Source organism: Nicotiana tomentosiformis, chromosome 5, assembly GCF_000390325.3.
Source record: "Nicotiana tomentosiformis chromosome 5, ASM39032v3, whole genome shotgun sequence".
In the NCBI taxonomy this organism is placed as follows: Eukaryota; Viridiplantae; Streptophyta; class Magnoliopsida; order Solanales; family Solanaceae; genus Nicotiana; species Nicotiana tomentosiformis.
In genome coordinates, this window is record NC_090816.1 from 1,376,283 (window position 1) to 1,401,211 (window position 24,929).

General features: G+C 39.9%; 1 pseudogene; it reads right to left on the minus strand.

The window, feature by feature from the left end:
- Nucleotides 1–946: 946 nt before the first annotated feature.
- LOC104112915 (acidic endochitinase-like) lies at nucleotides 947–17,889 on the minus strand (annotated as a pseudogene).
- Between the last annotated feature and the right edge of the window lie 7,040 nt (nucleotides 17,890–24,929).

Consider the following 24,929-nt stretch of genomic DNA (forward strand, 5'->3'; position numbering starts at 1 on the left):
TTTCTTTTCATGATGTACATATGTTATAAAAAGAGTACTTTCTTTTTTAACCAAAAAAAGAGTATTTACTTTTTATTTATGGAGCACAAATTTCGACGTTATTTTTGAGTAAAAAAGTAATGCAGCACATTAGTGTATTTGGGTTTGTGTGAATTTTTTGAAGAATAATTAAATTCTTGAAGAAAAATAGAGTTCTGAAAACGTTGGGTATTTGGCGGGGGAGAGCACAGGAACATGAGGACTTGGGGGAAGGGGGTGAATGAGGATAGTAGCATAAAAAAATATTTTAAAAATATTTTCAACTCTCTAACCAAATATTAGAAAATATTTTTCAAAAAAAGTTTTCCACTCACCAACCAAACAAGGGAAAATAAGTCATAAAATCACTCATTTTCCATGAAAATATTTTCTAGGAAAATATTTTACATAGAAAACATTTTCCTTCATACCAAATACACCCTATATTTGGAAACAATTTAACTTTTTTTACTCACTTTACCTTTAATGATAAGCTTTTATAGTCACAAAAATGTTATGGCCCCCAAACTTTTACTCATTAAGCTTTTAGGACCGCATATTTCAAAAGTCTTTTTTTTTCTTCTTCTTAAACTTTGTGTCAAGTCAAACTACATCATCTAAATTGAAACGGAAGGAGTAATATATACTCTCTATAACAACACTTCACTATAACAGCCAAAACAATCTGGAACAAAAGAGGTTGTTACATAGAGGTTTGATTATATTATTATTTATTACACTTGGTAATTACACCCCTTAGGGTGCGCCCTTTCCCGGACATGCGTGAACTCGGGATGCTTCGTGCACCGGAGATTTTTGTTACACTTGGTAATTCTTTTAGTTCTTCTTTTTGGGGGTCATGCATACACTTAGACAAGTAACACAACACAATCTTGTAAAAACATACCACACAATAAGTAACTTTTTTTTATAAGTAACTTTCAAAGCCTTATTATTGAGTACTATATAGTTTATAATATAACATTATTGACGTCATCATATTAATACAAGATGACTAGCTATGATCATATATCTCAAACATTAGCCTTAATAGCAGAGCTATAACCATTGTCATAAAATTTAAACCAAAGCATAACACCCCCATACTTTGGTGAACCATTAGTTAATGGTAAAACCTGAGAAACAAGAACATCAGATGGTATAAAACCACTTCTGGCTGCTCCTTGAGCTGCTGGCAATCCTAGAAAAATGTTCCCAGCTTGAATCGCGTTCTACTGATTCCAGTAATTTTTTAAATTGTCCGCGCTCCCACCGGAGTATTGAAACGGTGGATTATTGTAAAATTGAACCCAAACATAGTCAAATAAGCCAGTGGAAAGTGCCCCGTTTAACCATGTATCTGGGAATGGACATTGTGGAGCTGCAGTTAAGTATACTTTCCTTTGTTGGCTAAATTGTGATAGAGCTCTTGCTAATTCATCCCAATGTTGTGTTGTCCCTTTTTCTATATCAAAATCAATTCCATCTAGAATTGCATCTCCTAGTGGACGTGTGTTTGATTGGCCTCCAAGATAATTGTTCCACAAATAATATGCTACATTCCTGCAATGTTTTTGACAAATAATTATATATACAGTCAAAATCGGTTTCGACCTTCGCATGGTTAGTCAAAATTGGGACATAATGGACCGAAGGTCATCTTCATAATATCGAGATGAGATCTAAATCCAGGTTACCAAGCTCGAACTTCTGGGACCGTACAAAAATCGAGCTCGAAGTCATTACCGAGCTCGAGTCCAAATCGAACTATGAAGTGAAGCGGGGTCATCGAGCTTAAAAGCCAAAGACCGACCAATATCTAGTCCGATTGGATACCGATCCCTGAGTCAATATCGAGCTCGAGTCAATATCGAGCTCGAGTTAATATCGAGCTCTAAACCTGGAAATCGGCCATACCAAATTCGACCAAGATTGAGCCAAGAGACAAGAGCCGTTACAGCCGCACCAAGAGAGAGAATCTCGGCGGGAATTAGACAAAAGCTAATTTATCATGGGACCCCCGCTATGTATTTTTAATTATATCTAAAGTAGGATTCCTCCACTATAAGAGGGATAGCTACTATTTTGTAACGGAGAAGATGAAGACATTAATACACACTCATATTATTCACAGAGAAAAACATACTGATATCTATATAGAAATTATCCTCTTGTGAGCCTTATACATTGATTCATCTTGCTTGTTCATAAACTAGCTTTCTATTTAATTTGGTTTGTATTTCATTCTTATACAATCGATACTCAATATATTTTTACTTACTTTTCGATTTATGCCAAGTTATACCACGTACCCTTGGAACTACGTACAAATTCAGCTCTATCCGTTTTTCGGTAAAAGAGTTTGGCGCCCACCGTGGGGCAAAGGATGACAGTGGTTGTTTTGATACGAATCTGTACAAAACGCACCATTTTACACTTGCTCTCGAAAGTGTCTTTGATTTCAGGTTAAAAACAACTATCTCTCAATTAATGGCCCTACCTATCGACAATGAAGCAGGCCTTCAAGATGAAAATAACAACTTAACCCCCAAGGGTGGAAGGCCACTCGTCGATCCTGTTGGAGCTCGGGTCGAAGAGCCAATAGATGTTAATTAACATGTGGCCATCGAGGCAAACTAACGTTCCGACCCTGAAAATAGCATTCAAGGTGGAACTCGGTCTGCAGCTCGGAATACTCAAAATGCTGAGGAAAACGAAATCAGCTAGCGTATGATCTTCGAGATGTTGCAAGCTCAACAAGTAGCAATAGCCCAGTTGCAGAGCCAAACCCAGGCACCGACCAGACTCGAGCCCAGTCCACCCCAAGAAGTCACCCACAAAACGGGGCCAGCTATAGTAAGGTCAAATGAGAAAAAATCGGGGACTAATCCTGAAATTGTTAAGATGTTCGAAGAACTGACAAAACGAATAGAGTCAGGAGAAAAGAGGATTAAAGAAAATGACAAAAAAGTGGAAACATACAACTCCGGGGTTGATCAAATCCCGGGGGCACCCCCGATACTGAAAGAATTAGATTCCAAAAAATTCGTACAGAAGCATTTCCCCCCGAGCGCGACTCCTAAACCAATCCCAAAGAAGTTTCGCATGCCCGAAATTCCTAAGTATAATGGAATGACCGACCCCAATGAACATGTCACCTCTTACACATGTGCCATTAAAGGGAACGATCTAAAGGAATATGAGATCGAATCTGTATTATTGAAAAAATTCGGTGAAACCCTGTCGAAGGGACCAATGATATGGTATTATAATTTACCGTCTAACTCTATCGATTCTTTTGCTATGCTTGCTGATTGTTTTGTAAAAGCACATGCTGGAACCATAAAGGTCGAGACCAGGAAGTCGGACCTATTCAAGGTAAGACAAAAGGATAATAAGATGCTAAGAGAATTCGTATCTTGTTTCCAAATGGAACGAATGGATTTACCACCAGTCACAGACGATCGGGCTGTTCAAGCTTTCACTCAAGGTCTAAACGAACAAAGCTCGATGGCTTCACGGCGGCTGAAGCATAACCTGATCGAGTACCCAGCTATTACTTGGGTCGATGTGCACAATCGGTATCAATCCAAAATAAGAGTCGAAGACGAGCAGGTGAGTTCCGGGCCCGTTGTTAAAAGGGACATCGACCGAGAACCAAGGTCAAACAAAGATCGATATCAGCCATATAACGGAGATCATTGGGGGAACGAACCAAGACATAACCCCGTACAAGGCAATAAAAGAATTGATCGAGGCCAAGGGTCTCGGGGGCTGATGAACAGAAATGGGTTCGATAGGCATACCAGACCTAAGGAAGCACTATGGTTATCGGAGTATAACTTCAGTATTGGTGCATCCGCTATCGTGTCGGCTATCAGACGCATCAAAGATACTAAATGGCCTCTATCTCTGCAGACCAATCATGACCAGAGGAATCCCAATCAAATGTGCGAATATCATGGCACTCATGGCCACAGAACGGAAGATTGCAGGCAACTGAGAGAAGAGGTAGCCAGGTTATTTAATAAAGGGAACCTCCGAGAAAATTTGAGTGATAGGGCTAAAAACCATTTTAAAAATAGGGATTTCAATAGGCAAAACGAACAGGAAGAGCCACAACACATCATCCACATGATCATCGGTGGGATCGACATCCCTCACGGGTCGGTATTTAAACGCACTAAGATGTCGATTATAAGAGAAAAGCGATCCCAGACTCACGATTACTCCTCTAAAGTAACCTCGTCCTTTAATAATGAAGACGCAGAAGGAATCATGCAACCACATAAAGATGCACTGGTAATATATGTACTTATGAATAAAACTCAAGTTAAACATGTGTTAATTGATCCAGGTAGTTCGGCCAACATCATTCGATCGAGAGTTATAGAGCAACTCAGTCTACAGGACCAGATCCTGCTCGCAACCTTGGTACTAAATGGATTCAATATGGCATGTGAAACTACTAAGGGCGAAATAATCTTGCCAGTTAACGTGGCTGAGACCATCCAAGAAATGAAGTTCCAGATGATCAAAGGTGATATGAGATACAACGCCCTATTCGAAAGACCGTGGATCCACAATATGAGGGCTGTACCTCGACCCTCCACCAGGTTTTGAAGTTCCCAACATCGGAGGGAATCAAAACGATCTACGGGGAGCAATCGGCCGCAAAAGAAATGTTTTTCGTCGATGAAGTGATTCCTATATCATCATTATCATCAGCAAAAGGATCAGATTCAAAGGGGGAATAGAATACCAAATAGTAATCACAAACGTCAGCTTCGACCCAATTAGAGAATTAGAAGACACTACGAAGATGATGAACATGGGACCCCTCGATCCTTCGTGGTCCCCGATGATTCCGACGCTACCCAATCAACGGTCAAAGAACTGGAGCAAGTCATACTAATTGAATATCTCCCTGAACGAAAGGTATACCTAGGCACGGGGTTAGATCCCGAACTGAGGAAAAAGCTTATTCAATTTCTTATAGCTAACATAGACTGTTTCGCTTGGTCCCATCTTGACATGACAGGGTTCCCACCGGGAATCACCACTCATAAGCTTAGCTTGGACCCAAAGTGCCACCCGGTAAAACAAAAAAGAAGGCCCCAGTCCGAGATCAAACATGCCTTCATCAAAGACGAGGTAACCAAACTTCTTAAAATAGGGTCCATTCAGGAAGTAAGATATCCCGAATGGCTAGCAAATATGGTGGTAGTCCCTAAAAAGGGAAACAAAACTTAGAATATGTATAGATTATAAAGACTTGAATAAAGCATGCCCTAAGGATTCTTTTCTTTTGCCTAATATCGATCGTATGATCGATGCCACGGCCGGCCACGAGACTCTCAGTTTTCTTGATGCCTATTCCGGTACAACCAAATACAGATGAACCCGGAGGATAAGAAAAAGACCTCATTTATCACTAAGTACGGGACTTATTGTTATAATGTAATGCCATTCGGTCTAAAAAATGCTGGTGCAACTTATCAACGCCTAGTAAACCGAATGTTCGAAAAGCAAACAGGAAAATCAATGGAGGTTTATATTGATGACATGTTAGTTAAATCCCTGCGAGCAGAGGACCACTTAAAGCATTTGCAGGAAACTTTCGACATACTAAGGGAATACAATATAAAGCTCAATCCCGAAAAATATGCATTCAGGGTTGGCTCGGGCAAGTTTCTCGGTTTCATGGTGTCCAATCGAGGAATCGAGATTAACCCCGATAAAATCAAAGCAATCGAGGACATCACGGTGGTAGATAATGTAAAGGCCGTACAAAGGCTAACGGGTTGGATAGCTGCCCTGGGATGATTCATTTCGAGATCCTCGGATAGGAGTCACCGGTTTTTCTCTCTGCTAAAAAAGAAAAGCAATTTTGCATGGACTCCAGAATGCCAGCAGACTTTGGAAGAGCTAAAACGATATTTATCGAGCCCTCCGTTGCTTTATACACCGAAGGCAGACGAACAGCTTTATCTGTATCTAGCTGTCTCGGAGATAGCAGTAAGTGGAGTCCTAATTCGAGAAGAATGAGGTACGCAATTCCCTATTTATTATGTCAGTCAAACTTTAGGTGAGGCCGAAACTAGATATCCACATTTAGAAAAATTAGTGCTTGCTTTAATAAGCGCCTCTAGGAAACTAAAACCATATTTCCAGTGCCATCCGATACATGTTGTAACAACTTATCATCTACGAAATATTTTATACAAACCTGAGCTTTCAGGTCAATTGGCCAAATGGGTCATAGAGATCGGTGGATACGACATCAAATATCGACCTCGAACTGCTATCAAATCTCAAATTTTAGCGGACTTCGTGGCTGACTTTACACCGGCCTTCGTACCCGAGATTGAAAAAGAATTACTGATAAAATTGAGTACCTCTTCGGGAGTCTGGACCCTCTTTACGGACAGTGCCTCGAACACAAAGGGGTCCAAACTGGACATCGTACTGAAATCGCCCACAGTTAATGTAGTTAGACAGTCTATTAAAACTACAAAATTGACTAACAATGCGGCCGAGTATGAGGCCATGATTGTAGGTCTCGAACGAGCCAGAAGTTTGGGGGCCGAGGTCGTGGAGGCTAAATGTGATTCCCTCCTCGTGGTAAATCAAGTCAATGGGAATTTTGAGGTCCGAGAAGATCAAATGCAGAGGTACTTGGATAAATTACAAGTGACCCTACATCGACTCAAGGAATGGACTTTGCAACATGTACTTCGGGAGCAGAACAGCGAGGCCGACGCTCTTGCAAACTTAGGTTCGTCGATCGAGGATGACAAACTTAATTCGGGGACTATCGTACAACTCATGAAATCAGTAATCGAAGAAGGCCACGCCAAGATAAACTCCACGAGTTTAACCTTGGATTAGAGAAACAAATACATAGAGTATTTCAAGAATGGGAAGCTTCTGTCAGATCCAAAAGAATCGAGGGCTCTGGATACAAAGGCAGCACGGTATACCTTATCCAATGATGGAACGCTGTTTAGAAGGACGTTCGATGGTCCACTGGCAATATGTTTGGGACCGGGAGATACCGACTACATCCTATATGAGATTCACGAGGGCACTTGTGGGAATCATTCCGGTGCCGATTCATTGGTCCACAAAATAATCAGAGCAGGATATTATTGGATCAATATGAATAAAGATGCAAGGGAGTTCGTTCGAAAATGTGACAAATGTCAAAGACATGCGCCCATGATTCATCAACCCGGGGAGCTTCTCCACTCGGTCCTATCTCCTTGGCCTTTCATGAAATGGGGAATGGACATCGTTGGCCCCCTCCCATCGGCCCTAGGTAAGGCTCAGTTTATTTTGTTTATGACTGATTATTTCTCTAAATGGGTTGAAGCATAGGCTTTCGAGAAAGTCAGAGAAAATGAGGCGATCGACTTCATTTGGGACCACATCATATGTCAGTCCGGGATGCCATCCGAGATTGTATGTGATAATGGAAAGCAATTCATCGGAAGCAAAGTAACTAAATTTCTCTAAGACCATAAAATCAAAAGGATCCTATCAACACCTTATCATCCCGGCGGGAACGGACAGGTTGAATCGACCAACAAAACAATCATCCAAAATCTTAAGAAAAGATTAACCAGCGCTAAAGGAAAATGGAGAGAAATACTACCCGAAGTTCTATGGGAATACCGCACAACATTGAAATCAAGTACCGGAGCGACACCATTCTCGTTGGTTTATGGCGTCGAAGCTCTTATCTCGATTGAGGTCGGAGAACCTAGCATCAGGTTTCGATATGCAACAGATGAGTCAAATAACGAGATGATGAACACGAGCCTAGAATTATTGGACGAAGAAAGAGAAGCGGCTCTCGTCCGATTAGCCGCCCAAAAATAGCGGATCGAAAGGTATTATAATCGAAGAACCAATCTTCGATATTTTAAAATCGGAGACTTAGTGCTAAGGAAAGTCACCCTCAACACCCGAAATTCAAATGAAGGAAAATTGGGTCCGAATTGGGAAGGGTCGTATCAGGTTATCAAAATCGTCGGAAAAATATCCTACAGGCTCGGTGTAATAAACGGCAAACAACTACCAAGAAATTGGAATGTGTCGCACCTAAAACGATATTATTGTTAAGGTATGACCCTCCTATGTTCATTTATATTTCAAAATTAACCCTTGTAGGTGTTTGATCATAAACAAGGATGGATTATTCAACTCGAAGCCTTAGGCCTGAAAGCACGCGTTGCACTCTTTTTTCCTTAGACCGGTTTTGTCCCAAATGGGGTTTTCGGCAAGGTTTTTAATGAGGCAACCATTGATCATGCTAACTTAGAACAATTCAATAGTATTTGAGGCCTCTTTACAATTAACCTCGAATACTCGGGGGGCATTACCCTCAAATACATCAAGTTCGATTATCAAGTTCAACGCAAGGAAGTTACTTCGTGACAACAGGGTTTCAATAGGAAAAATTGTAAGAGCCAAATGGTCAAAACGAACCATGCTCGTGTAGTTTGCTCGATCCCTGGTACAAAACATGAACACCATGTATAATAACATAAAGAGAAATTTCTCCTTTACCGATATCTCATATCTCAGAATCCATCCTCTATTTTCGTGATCTATTATGAAAACAGGCTCAAGGGCCAACCATTACCCCATAAATCGGGGACTGCCAACCGAAAAGTCAACGAGATCAAAACCCACATAAGCCAACGGGCTACATTACTTCGAGTCCAAGCAAACGCTCACTCAACCATAAAGCCTACGGGCTACAGCACTTCGAGTTCGAGCAAACACTCACTCGACTACTAAGCCTAAGGGCTAATGTTATTTCGAGTTCAAGCAATCACTCACTTGACTACTAAGCTACGGGCTACACCACTTTGAGTGCGAGCAAGTACTCACTCGAACTTAAAGCCTAAGGGCTACTCTTACTTCGAGTTAGATCAAGCACTCACTCGAACTTAAAGCCTAAGCCTAAGGGCTACTCTTACTTCGAGTTAGATCAAGCACTCACTCGAACTTAAAGCCTAAGGGCTACTCTTACTTCAAGTTAGAGCAAGCACTCACTTGAACTTAAAGCCTAAGGGCTAACATTACTTCGAGTTCGAGCAATCACTCACTCGACTACTAAGCCTAAGGGCTAATCTTATTTCGAGTTCGAGCAATCACTCACTCGACCACAAAGCCTATGGGCTACACCATTTCGAGTCCGAGCAATCACTCACTCGACCATAAAGCCTATGGGCTACATTTCTTCGAGTTCAAGCAAGCACTCACTCAACTACTAAGCCTACGGGCTACATTACTTCGAGTTCGAGCAATCACTCACTCGATTATTAAAGCCTAAGGGCTACACTTACTTCGAGTTAGAGCAAGCACTCACTCGAACTTAAAGCCTAAGGGATACTCTTACTTCGAGTTAGAGCAAGCACTCACTCGAACTTAAAGCCTAAGGGCTACTCTTACTTTGAGTTAGAGCAAGCACTCACTCGAAATTAAAGCCTAAGGGCTACTCTTACTTCGAGTTAGAACAAGCACTCACTCGAACTTAAAGCCTAAGGTCTACTCTTACTTCGAGTTCGAGCAAGCACTCACTCGAACACTAAGCCTAAGGACTAATCTTATTTCGAGTTCGAGCAATCACTAGTTCGACTACCAAGCCTAAGGGATAACTTTACTTCGAATCTGAAGCAAATGCTCACTCGACTTTTAAGCCTAATAGTTATTTTTAATTTCAAGTTCAAACAAACGCTCACTTAGTTATAAAGGTCACAAGATCCGACTTCGATCAAATTGCCTAAAGGCCTTGAACTTAAGAAAACTTTCATAAGGCATGAATGAAACAAAATCTTCACGAGGCAGAGAATAAAACAGAGACAAGTCGGGAAAGCAAAAGATCTTTTTATATATATAAGAGTATTTATAACGTCCGATCAGGACCCTACACAAAAATTCAAAATGGAAAACAACCCTAAGTTTCCTGGTTATCTCCGAGGGCAGTCTCTTCTCCATCTAGCTCCTCCCCGCTCTCAGACCCACTCTTGCTCCCATCATCATCATCGGAAGCTAAGGCTCTGGCATCGGATTCAAGCTCTTTAGCCTTTTTTATCTCTTCGGTAAGATCAAAACCTCGAGTGTGGATCTCCTCGAGGGTTTCCCTCCGAGATTGGCATTTGGCGAGTTCAGCAACCCAATATGCTCACCGAGCCTCGAGCTCCTCTATTTTTCTTGCTTGAACCGAGCTCTTCTCCTTCATGCCTTGAAGTTGACTTTTGGCCGATGATAATTGGGCTCGAGCAGTCTCTTTTTCTGCAGTGAGGCGGTCCATGCCTTCTTTCCACCCCAAGGTCTCCGTCCTTATCGTATCGACCTCCTCACGAAGCAGCCTGATCACCTCAAGCTTCTGTTGCAGCTGTGAGATCGAAATATTAGCCACCATTCCCGAATCAAGCCCATGAGTTTATAAGATTATCATTACCTGCTCGGTCAGGTCGGTCTGATCTTGGTATGCCTTGGCCAACTCGGCTCGAAGATCTTTAATCTCTTCCTCTTTCTGCCCATTAAGAAGTTTGAGGGCATTTCTCTCCTCCGAAAGCACTCGAAAGTCGGCCTCACGTCGGCTCAGCTCTGCCCAAGATTTGGAAAACTCCTTTTGATAAAGAGCTAAAGCCTAGTCGAAAAAGAGAAAAAGTTAGGCAAAAAATGGAAAAATAAGACATCAACAAAGGGAATCGAGACTTACCCGATTCAAGGCTCGTTAAACCTCGAAGAAAAGACCCGATGCATCACTCAGGCCGGCAGCATCCTCGATACCAGTAAATAAATCATGAAAAGGGTCCTCACCCTCATGGGCCCCGGCTACCTCGAGGGTCCCCAAAGTTCGGGCTTCCCGAATTGCCCCTTTGGAAAAAGCGGGGAGAGTAGGCGAGCCTCCGATTACTATTGCCCCAAGCGAGTCACTTGGGGCATTCTCCTCAGTTCGAAGAGCTTCAGGGTCGGCCCCTTCTAATATACCCACCGACTAATGACTTCGGTGGGAGGCATCCTCAATCTCTAACGACTCGGGGACTTTGTCCGATTCCTTCTCCGAAATCCCCCCCAGTTCGAGATGGAGCCTTATCAACCGCCATCGACCCAGCTACCTTTGGGGCATCGATGGTTTTCTTCACTTGGGCCACCAGTATGGACCCGTCATTTTCTTCTCCTTCTTCGTCTTCATCCCTTAGACGTTGAACAGATTCTTCGATCAAAGGGATAATGTTCTTCCTCGGCTTACGAGCCGTCCTCATCTTAAGCTTTGGATCCTAGGCAGTAGAGGCCCTTTTTCTCTTGTTATCCTTCGCCGGTTTCGGAACCGGGGCCGAAGTCTCTTCCTCGCCAGATGAGGGCCTCATGACCGCATCTTTGACCAGGCCTACATACAAGAAAATTGGTAAGTATAGGAAAGTCATTTTGTTCGAATCATCGAAGACATGGGAAAGAGGCTTACCATGATTTTTAGCCTCCCATCGGCCCTTTGATAAGTCGCGCCACGAGCGCTCGGCATATGTGGAGGTTGAAGCCAGGTCCCGTACCCAGCTCTTGAGGTTAGGAATGGCACCGGGCATCCAAACAACTGCTACATCACGGAAAAGGATATAGGTGAGAAAGAAACAAAGGAGCGAAACCATAGGAGCTAACAGTAAAAATTATACTTACGCTTCATGTTCCACTCCTCGGGAAACGGCATCTTCTCGACCGGGATTAAGTCAGAAGTCTTCACTCGAACGAACCTACCCATCCAGCCTCGATCCTTGTCCTCGTCTATGCTCGAGAACAGCACTTTGGTAGCCCGACGCTGGAGTTTTATTAACCCACCTCGATAGAGGCGGGGACTGTACAATCTGATGAGGTGGTCGAGGGTGAAAGGCATCCCCTCGACTTTGTTCATGAAGAAGCGGATCAGAATAACGATCCGCCAAAAAGAAAGATGGATTTGGCCTAGGGTTACTTGATATTGGCGGCAAAAATTGATGACAACAGGGTCGAGAGGGCACAACATGAAAGGGTAAGTATACATACTCTAAAACCCTTTCACGTGGGTAGTAATATCTTCTTCGGGAGCCGGGATTATCACTTCTTTGTCCTTCCAGTTACAATCTTTCCTTAACTGTTTAAGATGGCCCTTAGTTATCAAGCACATATACCTCGATACTGGCTCACATCGACCGGGGACCGGCGAAGCTTTGTCGATCTTAAAATCGGAGGTAAAAACATACCCTCCGGGAACACACTCCTAAGTTCATGTATCCACCGGTGTTTTGTCGCCGGCGGGCTGCGAAGAAGAAGCTCTTTCTTTTTAAGGAACCGTTTTCGACGTTTTTGCCATTTGGATTTGAAGTTTGAAGATAAAGGAAGATGACAAGATTTGGTGTTCTATAGAGGGATTATGCAGTGAAAATCATATAATTACAGGTAAAGAACTCAGAAGACGTGAAAAAGAACTTAGAAGATTTGGAAATTGGAGATGTAAAAGTAAAAATTGATAAAATGATGAGCTATTTATAGAGCTGGCAATGACGGTTCAATACCGGCAATGGCCGACCATTGTCTGACACGCATTTAATGCCTTGGTAACTGAACCGACGGGACATCTATCATGTACGTCATGGTCGGGATCGATGCAAACATCAGTGTATATCTAGTGATACCGTTGGAAAATCATGTCATTTCTCGCCACATTCTTCCAGAGAAACGAGGGGACTATCTATATACGGTCAAAACCGATTTTGACCTTCTTATGGTTAGTCAAGATTGGGACATAATAGACCGAAGGTCATCTTCATAATATCGAGATGAGATCTGAATCCAGGTTACCAAGCTCAAACTTCTAGGACCGTACAAAAACCGAGCTCGAAGTCATTACCGAGCTCGAGTCCAAATCGAACTATGAAGTGAAGCGGGGTCATCGAGCTTAAAAGCCAAAGACCGACCAATATCTAGCCCGACTGGATACAGAGCCCCGAGACAATATTGAGCTCAAGTCAATATTGAGCTTTAAACCTGGAAATCGGCCAGTACCAAATCCGACCAAGATTGAGCCAAGAGACAAGAGCCGTTATAGCTGCACCAAGAGAGAGAATCTCGACGGAAATTAGGGAAAAACTAATTTATCATGGGATCCTCACTATATATTTTTAATTATATCTAAAGTAGGATTCCTCCACTATAAGAGGGATAACTACTATTTTGTAACGGAGAACATGAAGACATTAATACACTCTCATATTATTCACAGAGAAAAACATATTGATATCCATATAGAGATTATCCTCTTGTGAGCCTTATAAATTGATTCATCTTGCTTGTTCATAAACTAGCTTTCTATTCAATTTGGTTTGTATTTCATTCTTATACAATCGATACTCAATATATTTCTATTTACTTATCGATTTGTACCAAGTTATACCACGTAATATTAGAACTACGTACAAATTCAACTCTATCCATTTTTCGGTAAAACAAATTAGCACATAATTTAGGAAAGAAAAAAAGACTTAACACATGCTAGAATTACCTTTAATACTGTGATCTTAAACATGTCATACATTTGTATGGCTATAAAAGCATGCGACTAAAGGAATAACCTAAAATGAAAAGTTGAAGAGTTTTCAAATACATAAAAGTATCACTCTTTTAAGAATAGACTATTAAGGAAAGAATACCATGTAAAATGCAACGAAGAGAGTACTTTATTAGATGAGTTTTCCTTGTGTGTCAATTCATTTAATATTCGAGAATGGAGAAATTCTTGGTAGGGATTGTGTACCCCTTAATCAGCCCTCGTGACGAAAATCTAAATTAGTCGGGCTAGTGGATTTTACAGCGGTTTGTTGTGCTCAACCAACCTAAAGATAATCTTAATATGATATGATATTATATGTTTTGGCCCAAGCAGTATTAAGAGTATCCCTACACCTTATATATAGCTTCCCAATCTTTCCAGCTATCAATACGAGATTTTTTCGCACGTCCCACAGTTCTGGATACCAGATGGTTAAATCAGAAAAAAATAATATTCATTTAATAGTAGATAATTTAAAAAGGAAGAATCGATGTAAAAACTGAATTGACTCTATGACGCTAATATAAATCTTACATAGCATCATCAGCAGAAGAAAGAAAATAGCTTCCAGTACCACCACCAATAGAAAGCATAACTTTGATGCCTTGGTTTTGCCAGTGCATGCACCAGCATTTAGATCACAATGACCAGCTAAATTTAGCACTGGATTTTGGCCATTCCCAAAAACAACAAGGAAAACAATATTGACAATGGCATAGTGTCACGATTCAAAATTCAACTAGTCGTGATGGCACCTAACCCAACCCGCTAGGTAAGACAACTTTCAATTATTTAATTTCAATAATAATTACTAAAGCAATTTAAGTGAATAAAGATCTTAATCTTATAGAATCCCCAAGAGCTTGTAGTACAAATCATGAGCTTCTAAGAATAAAGTATACAAAGCGGAAATGAAATAAATACATAGTCTGTTTGAACAACACATAAACAGAGTTTTTATAAATCTAAGGCTACCCTGAACAAGAGGAAGCTACAACAGGAACGCAGGTACATCTTCAAATCCCAGAACCATCGAGCACATCAATAACAACAGCCAACTTCTGCACGCAATGTGCAGAAGTATAGTATCAGTACAACCGACCCCATGTACTGTGTAAATAACAAACCTAGCCGTAGGTTGAAAGTAGTGACGAGCTTCTACCAAGGTCGAGTCCACAACCAATAGTCCACAACAGTCCATAAGAGCAAATAATACCAGAAGTAACTCAAAGATAAAATACTCAGCCAAATCATGATTTCAAAAATAATAGTGCTTCCTTTCAAATACATCAGTGAAAACCCAAATCGTTTGCCGAAATTGCCAAAAAAATATGAATAGTTTGAAAACAATAGTCTCTCCCAAAAATCTTTTCAATAATAAATAAGATGTTTCATTTTCCTTCTGGATAACCCGTGTAAAAACAAATGCATCACTATGCCCATCTGTCAAAAATGTGTGAGAAATCATGAATGATGTGATGTTGTACAGCATGAGAAAAATGCATCTCTATGCATGTATGTCATATGTGCATTCCAATGCGATGCAGCTCAGTGATAATATCATAAACAGCCCCTCGAGCAGAACATGACTCATATACAGCCCCTCGGGCAAACCTCACAGTCACTCATGCCACTCGGGCATACCTCACAATCACTCTTGCCACTCGGGCATACCTCACAATCACTCTTGCCACTCGGGCATACCTCATAATAACTCTTGCCACTCGGGAATACCTCACAATCACTCATGTCTCACAGTCACTCAGCACTCAGCACTCGGCACTCGCACTCAGTAGGTACCTGCGCTCACTGGGGGTGTGTACAGACTCCGGAGGGGCTCCTTCTGCCCAAGCGCTATAATCTGCACGGATAACTCACGTGTTGCACGGATAACTCACATGCTATATTATCATATCAGAATCCACACGGACAACTCACGTGCCATAATAAGCCAATAAGGCCTGCTGCAGGCGGGTAGCCCCGATCCATATAATAGTAATAATATATATAAAGCCAACATGGCCTACTGCGGCGTGCAGCCTGATCCCATAATAATCCTCACAATCAGGCCCTCGGCCTCACTCAGTCATCAATCTCTCCAGTCTCTCGGCTCACAATGTCATGAAAATATCCCAAAATGATGATATGATGTATCAACGAATAACAACAGAGACTGAAATATGATATGTAATGAAATGAATATGACTAAGTATGAATTTTCAATTTAAAACAAATAATTCATAACAATATGACCTCCTTGGGTCCCCAAATACTGGCACCTAGCCTCAACATAATTTTTTTTAATACGCTTTTTAGCTCAATTTCTTTAACACATAAAACCGCATGGAGAATGCCAAGATTATTTAACTACAAAATTTCCCATAACCAATTATGTCATAATTTCTATAGTGCACGCCCACACGCCCGTCACCTAACATATGCGTCACCTCCCAACAATTCACAAAATACATATATTCAGGGTTCATACCTTCAACTCTAAGATTAGAAGAGTTACTTACCTCGAACAAGCCAAATCCAATGTCGAGCAAGCTAAGTAATGCTCCAGAAATTCCATTTTGCGCATATCAACTTCCAAACGGCTCGAATCTAGTAGCAATAATTTGTCTCAGTCCACACAATTTATAAGAATTGATTTCATATCAAAATGCTAATATTTTTCATAAAATTCGAAATTACGTCCCAAAAATCACCTGTGGGGTCCATATCTCAAAATCCGACAAAACTCACAAAATACGATAACCCATCCAATTACAAGTTCAACCATACTAATTTCACTCAAATCCGATTCCAAATCCGTATTCAAACTTGAAAATTTTATTTTGTGACATTATAGAAATTTCCTTCTATTTCTCTTGAAGATTCAATAATCTTACACCAAAATGAAGATTAATTCATGGAGTATAATCATAAGGGAGTTAAGAACACTTATCCCAAGTTGTGTGAAAAATTTCCTCTCCAAAATCGCCCAACCGGACTCTAAAATATCTAAAATGAAAAAAAATCTCGGAACCCTCGTTTTAAACACTGCCCAGGCATTTTCGCACCTGCGGTGCCTGGGCTCGCACATGTGTATCCGCATTTGCGGAACAAATTGCGCTCCTGCAGACAATGCCAGCCTTTCAAAACCTTGCATCTGCGGTGCCCTTCTCGCATCTGCGGGCTTGCAGATGCGCAAACCCATTCGCACCTGCGTTCGCCACAGGCCAGCCCCAGTCCGTATCTGCGCCAACACCTTCGCACCTGCGGCCTCGCAGATGCGGCAAATTCCTCGCACATGTGAGCGCTGCTCAGTCCCACTCTTGGCCGCTTCTGTGACTTATTTAACGCACATGCGGCTTCGTACCTGCGATAAAAATCTTCGCAGGTGCGATCACACCAGTAGGCAGCAATTCCAGCATTTCCTTCAGTCCAAGTTTGATCCGTTAACCGTCCAAAACTCACCCGAGGCCCCAGGGACCTCAACCAATTGTATCAGCAAGTCCCATAACATAACACGGACCTACTCGAGGCCTCAAATCACACCTAACAATATCGAAATGACGAATTACTCCTCAATTCAAAATCAACGAACTTTGAACTTTCAAATTCTACATCTTGTGCCGAAACACATCAAATCAATACGGAATAACTTTAAATTTTGTGCACAAGTCATATTTTACATTATGGACCTATTTCAATTTCCAGAATCGGATTCCGACCTCGATATCAAAAAGTCAACCCCCGGTCAAACTTCCCAAAAATTCATCTTTCGGCATTTCAAGCTTAATTCCATTACGTACCTCCAAATAATTTTTCGGATACGCTCTTAAATCCAAAATCACCATACGGAGCTATTGGAATCATTAGAATTAAATTTCGAGGTCGTTTACACATAAGTCGATATCCGATCACTATTTTAATTTAAACTTTAAACCTTGGAACTAAGTGTTCTAATTCATTACAAAACTTCACCGGACCCGAACCAATTACCCTGGCAAGTCACACAACAACTGTAAAGCCCAATTTGAGCAGAAAAATGGGGAACCGTAATTGTAATACCCAAAACGACTGACCGAATCGTTATACATAGTTATTTATTGCACAAGTGTCACCTAAGCTACCTTCATTCCCATTTTGGCCCCAATAAATTACTATATTCCCTGCTTCTAGTTTTAGTGCTAGAAGAAATAGCACTAATGCTGTGAAAATAAAACTATATTTGATCATAACTTAAAGTTTGCTTTTTTGTGTGTGCGCTAACACTTCAAATTATTGGATAGATAATATCAAGATTGAGAAGCATACAAGATATTTATAGTTGGTGGATGTGTGCTTGCTTGGTATTTCGTGGAAATTTTACATAATAGACTTGAGGTCAACTTTCTGTTAACTGAACACGGGGTCGGGGTCCGATCACGAGGGTCTATTGTACGCAATCTTACCATGCATTATGCAAGAGGTTGTTTCCACGGCTTGAACCCGTGACCTCCTGATCACATGACATTAACTTTACCAGTTACGCCAAGACTCCCTTTCTCCTTGTTTATGCAGACAAGAAATTAAATGATCTACTTTTCTTTTCAGTTTGTTTCAAAATACATGACACATTTCTAAATTTGGAAATAATTCAACTTTAAACTCTTCATTTTACACTTAACGAGAAGCATTTATAACCACATAAATGCCATGGTCGTACAAAGTTTTTACCCCTTAAGCTTTTAATACCACAAGTTTTAAAAATCTTTTTTTTCTTAAATTTCATTTAGAATCAAACTAATTCATCTAAATTAAAACGGAGAGAGTAATAGACTTGATTATAGGCCTTCTCTAATAGGAAAACGCCTTCCATTTGGCCAAGTGACCTAGCTTTACCCCGGTGCTTTCACCATCCAGACTCTCTTTCCTCCTCCTCATGGTCAGGGGCGACCCGATGGTAAGGCAACTCAAGCAACCGCTTGAGGCCCCATATCTATGGAGGGCCCAAAATTTTATAATATTAAATAGCTGCATATGATAATTTTTTTTAAAATATCTAATATATCAAAGAAAAAATGCATTTTTCATGAAAAAGGAAATAAGAGATAATTTGGTAATATGAATAGTTACTTTTGGGATTCAGCCTTAAACTTTAAGTGTGAATATGTTTCTTGCCTCCTTTATACACTATCATCATTATCATGAGGCCCATATTACTTTGATTACTTTGTCTTTCTTTACAAGTCCACTATCTCATAAAACATTCCGTCAAGTAAGATAGCAAAAGGCAATTGCAACCCTTTTTTGTCAAGCTTTCTCGGCATTGCACTAAATATATTGAAGCAACAAAAGTAATATCAAGTTATCTATAACTGTTTGTTAAACCAGGTTCAATTGTTCCGTACTTTTCTTATTACTTTGCATCTAGAATTTGTTATTTTTTGATATCTTTTGTTTGTAAGTATATGTATCATCTTTTTATTTATTTATTATGAATTTTAATATGTCAACAAGAAAATATGAATTCGCGTATTAAAAATGCCAAAAAATGAAAGAATTGGAACTATAATACAATTCCAAAAAGGAGCGCTTGATAAATTTTTAGCGAATAATAAAAATTTTAAATAAAAAAATAGGAAAAATTTTGTGGTAGATGAACAAATCACTAATATAGTTGAGTTAGACGACAATGGAATCCAAGAAGAAGAAGAAGAAAAAATTGGTGAGTCACAAATTTTTTAGAAATTCAGGAAATCCTAAAAGAATTGAATAATAATCCTAGAAAGTGAAAACATATATAATCCTAGTCAAGAAATCGATTATAAATAAATTATTAATAATTTTACATCTCAAAAAACTAAAAAAATAAACTATAAATAAAATTTTACTAAATAAGTTTTTTAATACCGAAAAACTTAGGACCCCTCGTTGAAATTTGGCTTTAGGCCCTAACACCGTTGGGCTGCCCCTCCTCATGGTATGTTCCATGCTTCGTGCCTATAGCGCAAGATTTCTATATATATAATAGGTGTCGTTCAAATCTTACTGTCCTTTTTTCCTTCCTCTTTCTCTTTCCCTCGTTGTAATAGAAAAAAAATGTAGTCTCTATTTTTTTCCATAATCGTTGGGTCAATTGGTATGCCGGACAAGATAGGATAATATGTAAAATTAAATTTATATTATTTTTAGTTGACGTTATAGATTTATCTTTATACCGTCAATCAAATACAATATAGATTTAATCACATATTTAATCCTAAATATCCCACGTTATCCCTTCAAACTTGAGATTAGTCTGCGTACCAAAAAGTCCCGATAATAACATTTTTCAATTAGTGAAGAAAGATAAAGTTAAGCAAAAATAAAAGAACCAAAGAAAATGTATATATCCTAGTAAATTTATGGACTGCAGTATAAGGTTTGCTGCATCATTCTCTTCCTGACAAAGTCTCCAGTTTTTCATGCTCCAATTGGTTCAAGGAAACTTCTTGAGGACTTAATTTTCAAGACTTTGAGGTTGTAAACAGTATAATCATTATTGGATTAATACAGAAGCTAGTATTTTTCTTGTGCTAAATTTCAAGAGTTCCCACTTGTTGACTTTAGAGCTTGTAATACAAGGGAGCATAAAAGCTAAATTTCCGGAAACAGTAGAAGATAGTTAACAACTTGCGTGGATTGTTTTTAGGTTTCGTTTCATAATTTATCGTACTGTATTGTACTGCATTATATTGTATTATTTGATAAATATAATGTTTGGATAGATTATATCGTTTGTTAACGTTTCATGATGTCACACACTAAGAAAAAACTTGCAACATTACTAAGAAAAAATAAGATACATAATAGAATTATTATATAAAAAAGAATGGTAAAGGATAAAATATGATTATTTAATAATAATGAAGGGCAAGGTGAGAGGAAAAAAAAAACGACACCACCACACCAAATCCGTCGTTTCATAAAGTGGCACTTTTTATCGTTACACAATAATGAATTTAATGATACGATACAATAAAATTTATGTAACAATCAAAACAATCATTGTATTTAAAGTAACAGTACGGTACAATATAATACAATAGGTAACAACCATCCAAACAAGCTATAAATCTTGACTAGGTAACAGTCTGATTGTGTGACATGTTTATATATACACTAGTTTGTAACGAGCGTGTATCCCATATTAATTAGTAAATACTTTAAAAAAATTATATTTTATTAAAATATCTAGTTTTAATTGAACCAAGTGTCACTGGCCTTCGGAGATTCTCAGTTATCAGAAAAAATATTTTACTATTATTTTATGAATGACACATTGTTTTTACATCACATATTTCTGAAATTCATTTCCTTGTGGAATTTGGCTGCTACTTGTTATGTGACCTGATTTATGGGTATAGTAAAATTTCAATGTGACTACTCATTTAGAGGGGACATGGATGTCTTATTGCTGCTCATTCTACTTTATTAGCAATGAATCGCATAAATAAATGAGAGTTATAAATATGTTTAATACGACTAATAAATTCATAAAGTCGACTTATAAACGGATTCGTAAAATACGATTTATAAAATGCATCTACAAATGCTACTTATAATTCGTGTTGGCGAAATGCGACTTATAAGTCACGTTTGTTTACTCGTAAAACAGTACAGTTGAATTTATACGCGATTTATAGACAAACGAATCGATTTGATCCTAAAATGATAAATAAATTAAATAAGAATGCAAGACTTAGCGTTGAAATTGAGATAAGACAACAGATAGTTTGGTTCCGGGAGCAGAGCTTCCGAAGGCAGTAATAACAATACTAATAAGCAAGAAATAAAATATTATAGAGCTTTTTAATGGTATATAACATAAGTTTTTCAGAAGATTCCTCTCTCTAATGAATGTTGAACTCGCTATTTATATTTGCACCTAGGGAACAAGGTCCTAAGATCAAACCCTATTTAAATGACAATTTTGGGGGCCATTGAAGGATGTGTAATTGCAGGCTATGAATGTCATATTCTCTGTAACGGACTATGTACTTAATGCTATAGAATATTCTCCATTGAATGTTACCCGGTGGTAGGCATTTATTTGTCTTTATGAGTAACATTCCCTTCGGGGATAACCGAGATTGCTATCTGCGGACTTGATTTTCACCTGCCTCGCTTTTCATCTGTCTTCGGCTCCACGTGTCGCTCTATTATGCGAGAATTTAATATGAACATATTTTACCCTATACATATAGTCCCTCAGCTTTCCAGTGGCACATCCTTGTATCACCGGAAAGTTGGTGAAGATACCAATACCTTTCTTGGCGGGAAATTTCTCTTACCCCCTCTGAAAAGTTTATGATGCTTGATTAGACGTACGTCTCTTCACGTTTAATGCCCCGAACACGAGTCATCCCACGATTCAGCAATACTTTTGCCATTTCTCGAGCTAATCATGGCCACATTTTTTGCCACATATTCCTTTACTTATACGCTTTAATCTTCTTCTTTTACACTTCACAATTTATCGAACTCTCTCAAACTTTCTTTACTCAACTCACTCTTGCTTCAACTTCCTTTAACATTCTTCTCCATAGAAAACCCTTACTTCATTTTGCTAACTATGACCTCCTCTTCCAAAAACTCCAGTTCTTCGAAGAACAAGGAAAGCACTGATGATGTAGCTCCTCCTACGATGAGCACCATTATCCCCAAAAAGCTTACTACGACTAAGAACTTCGAAGAGAAATTCCCTTCTGCTAACTCCCGCATATGGGTTGTTGGTGAATATCCTTCTTCCATCCATCCTTCTAGCATCCCTACTGTGAAGGAAGACTATGGTTGCCATGATTTGAAGATCATCGCTCCTAATCTAGCGGAGCGGGTAACCTTCCTTAAGAAGGGTTTTACGTACGTTTACACGTACCCCTTCACTTTGGGCCTGTTCTCATTGAGCGGGGGCCTTGACTCTATTATCTTGGAGTTTTGCTTCCGTTACAGGTCTACTTGGCACAGGTGAGCCCTTCTGTGTGACGAACGATAGCCTGTCTTCAGCGTCTATGCCAGGAGACAGGGGAAGAGCTCTCCCTGGCTCAACTGATGAAGCTTTATTCCCCCAAGATTTTCCGTGGGGAATGATAAATTTCAACAAACGTGGTCACCATGCTCTGCTCACTAGCATTGATGATGACAACGACTGTGAATGGATGAAGCGGTTCGTTGTACTTTCCACCAGGGACATCATCCCGGCCACAACTCTATCCTTTCCTGAAACATGGAATCGTACTCGTTAGTTCAATGTTTGTCCTTTCTTCTAGTTAAAGGTTGTCCCCTGCTATCACTGATACTTCTTTTTTCATTATTTCAGCGACTTGGTGGATACCACCAAGGGTCAAAGTCTTGAACCAATGGGTCCAGAAGATTTTGGGCGTCACTACACTTGAAACCCGCCGGTGGAAAGAACTGGCCCTTAAATACGGGGGGAAGGCCAAAAATCATGGTAAGTTGAACTTATTTTGTTTTGATCTCACATATAGGAAAACTAGCAAATTTTTATTCTTGTTGAATTCAGGTCTTTCGCAAGGCTCTATTACCATCCCCGAGGAGGACGTTTTGGCCGATCCCGCAGATGTGACGAGGTTGTTGCAGGGGGCCTTCACCCAAACGGGTATCATCAGACCTACTTCCGGTGCAAGCGCCTCCTCTCGGAGTACCCGACCGGAGAACAAATGTGATGACTCGATAGGTCATCATATGTTTTAGAACCTAATTTTGTACTTTGAAGCCTTAAAATCTCATTTTTACCCTCCTCGGTTTGCATGCGCAGTCCGGGGGTGTTTTCGAAAAGCTTTTATGTTACAAACTGTGAGAAACATGAAATTTTGCTCTGAAAACCATTTGAGTTGATTTTGGTCAACGTTTTGAGCAAACGAACCCGAATTTGTGTTTTGACGGTCCCGATGGGTCTGTATCGTGATTTGGGACTTGAATGTATACCTGGAATCGAATTCGGAAGTCCCTAGCCCGAAATATCGGACTTTGTTGAAATTTGAAAGCTAAAGGCTTAATGAATTTGAAATGTTTGACCTATAGTTAACTTTTTGGATATCGGGTTCGTATTTTGGTTCCGGGACACGGTATAGCTCCAATAACACATTTATGACTTGTCTATCAAATTTGGTGAGAAACGGAGTGAGTTTGACGTGATTCGGACGCTCGGTTGTGAAAATAGAAGTTTTAAAGTTTTCTTAAAAATTGCATTTGATTTGGTGTCTGATTCGTAGTTCTAGGTGTTATTTTGGCGATTTGATCGCGCGAGCAAGTTTGTATGATGTTTTTAGACTTGTGTGCATGTTTGATTCAGATCCTGGAGGGCTTGTGTGAGTTTCGGATAGGCTACAGAGTGAATTGGACTTAGAACATTTGCTGGTGTCTGCAATTTCTGGGAACTCGCCTCTGATTTCGCATTTGCAAGATCCGTGTTCGCATTTGCGAACATTTCCATCTTCTGTCAGGCTCGCATTTGCGAGCCATTTCTTCGCATTTGCGAAGTGTGCATGGGTCAGCCTAAGTTCGCATTTGCGATCATGAGGTCGCATTTGCGGAAGTCTAGTGTACGCATTTGCGAACAAAGCTTCGCATTTGCCATGGAGGCTGGGGAGGGAGATTCTTCGCATTTTCTATCATTGGGTCGCATTTGCAGTCAAGTCAATGTTCGCATTTGAGAACATTTCATCGCAAATGCGATGATTGTAGAGGTGTGGGAGTCTTCACAAATGCGATGTATTTCTCGCATCTGCGGGCTTCGCGCCCAGGTCGTAAATGCGACATTTGAAGCTAAACGAATATGACATAGACGGGACTTTTGGTTCATTTCTCAAACTTTCAAAACCTAAAACCCTAGAGGCGATTTTTTCAAGACTCCTTCTTCCCCAAATCATTGGTAAGTGATTCTAACCTAGTTCCTTTCAATCTTTCACTACTTTTCCTAAGATTTTAACCTAAAATCTAGTGTTTTCATGGTGAAAATTTGGGGGTTTGGGTACAGTTAGGGATTTTTGAGAAATTGAGATTTAGACCTCAAATTGTGGTTGTATTTCAAAACAAATTACTTAACCGGGCTCGGGGGCGAATAGGTAATCGGGTTTTAGTCCGAATTTCGGGTTTGGACCAAGCGAGCCCCGGAGTTGACTTTTGTTGACTTTTTCAATAATGACCTAAATTGAATTCTTTACAATCGTCGGTAATTCCTAATGCTTATTTTGAATCGTGTAGTTGGTAAATTGCTAGATTCTATTGGTTCGGAGGCTTGTTGGAAAGGAAAAGTCGTGGTTGAGCTTTGAGT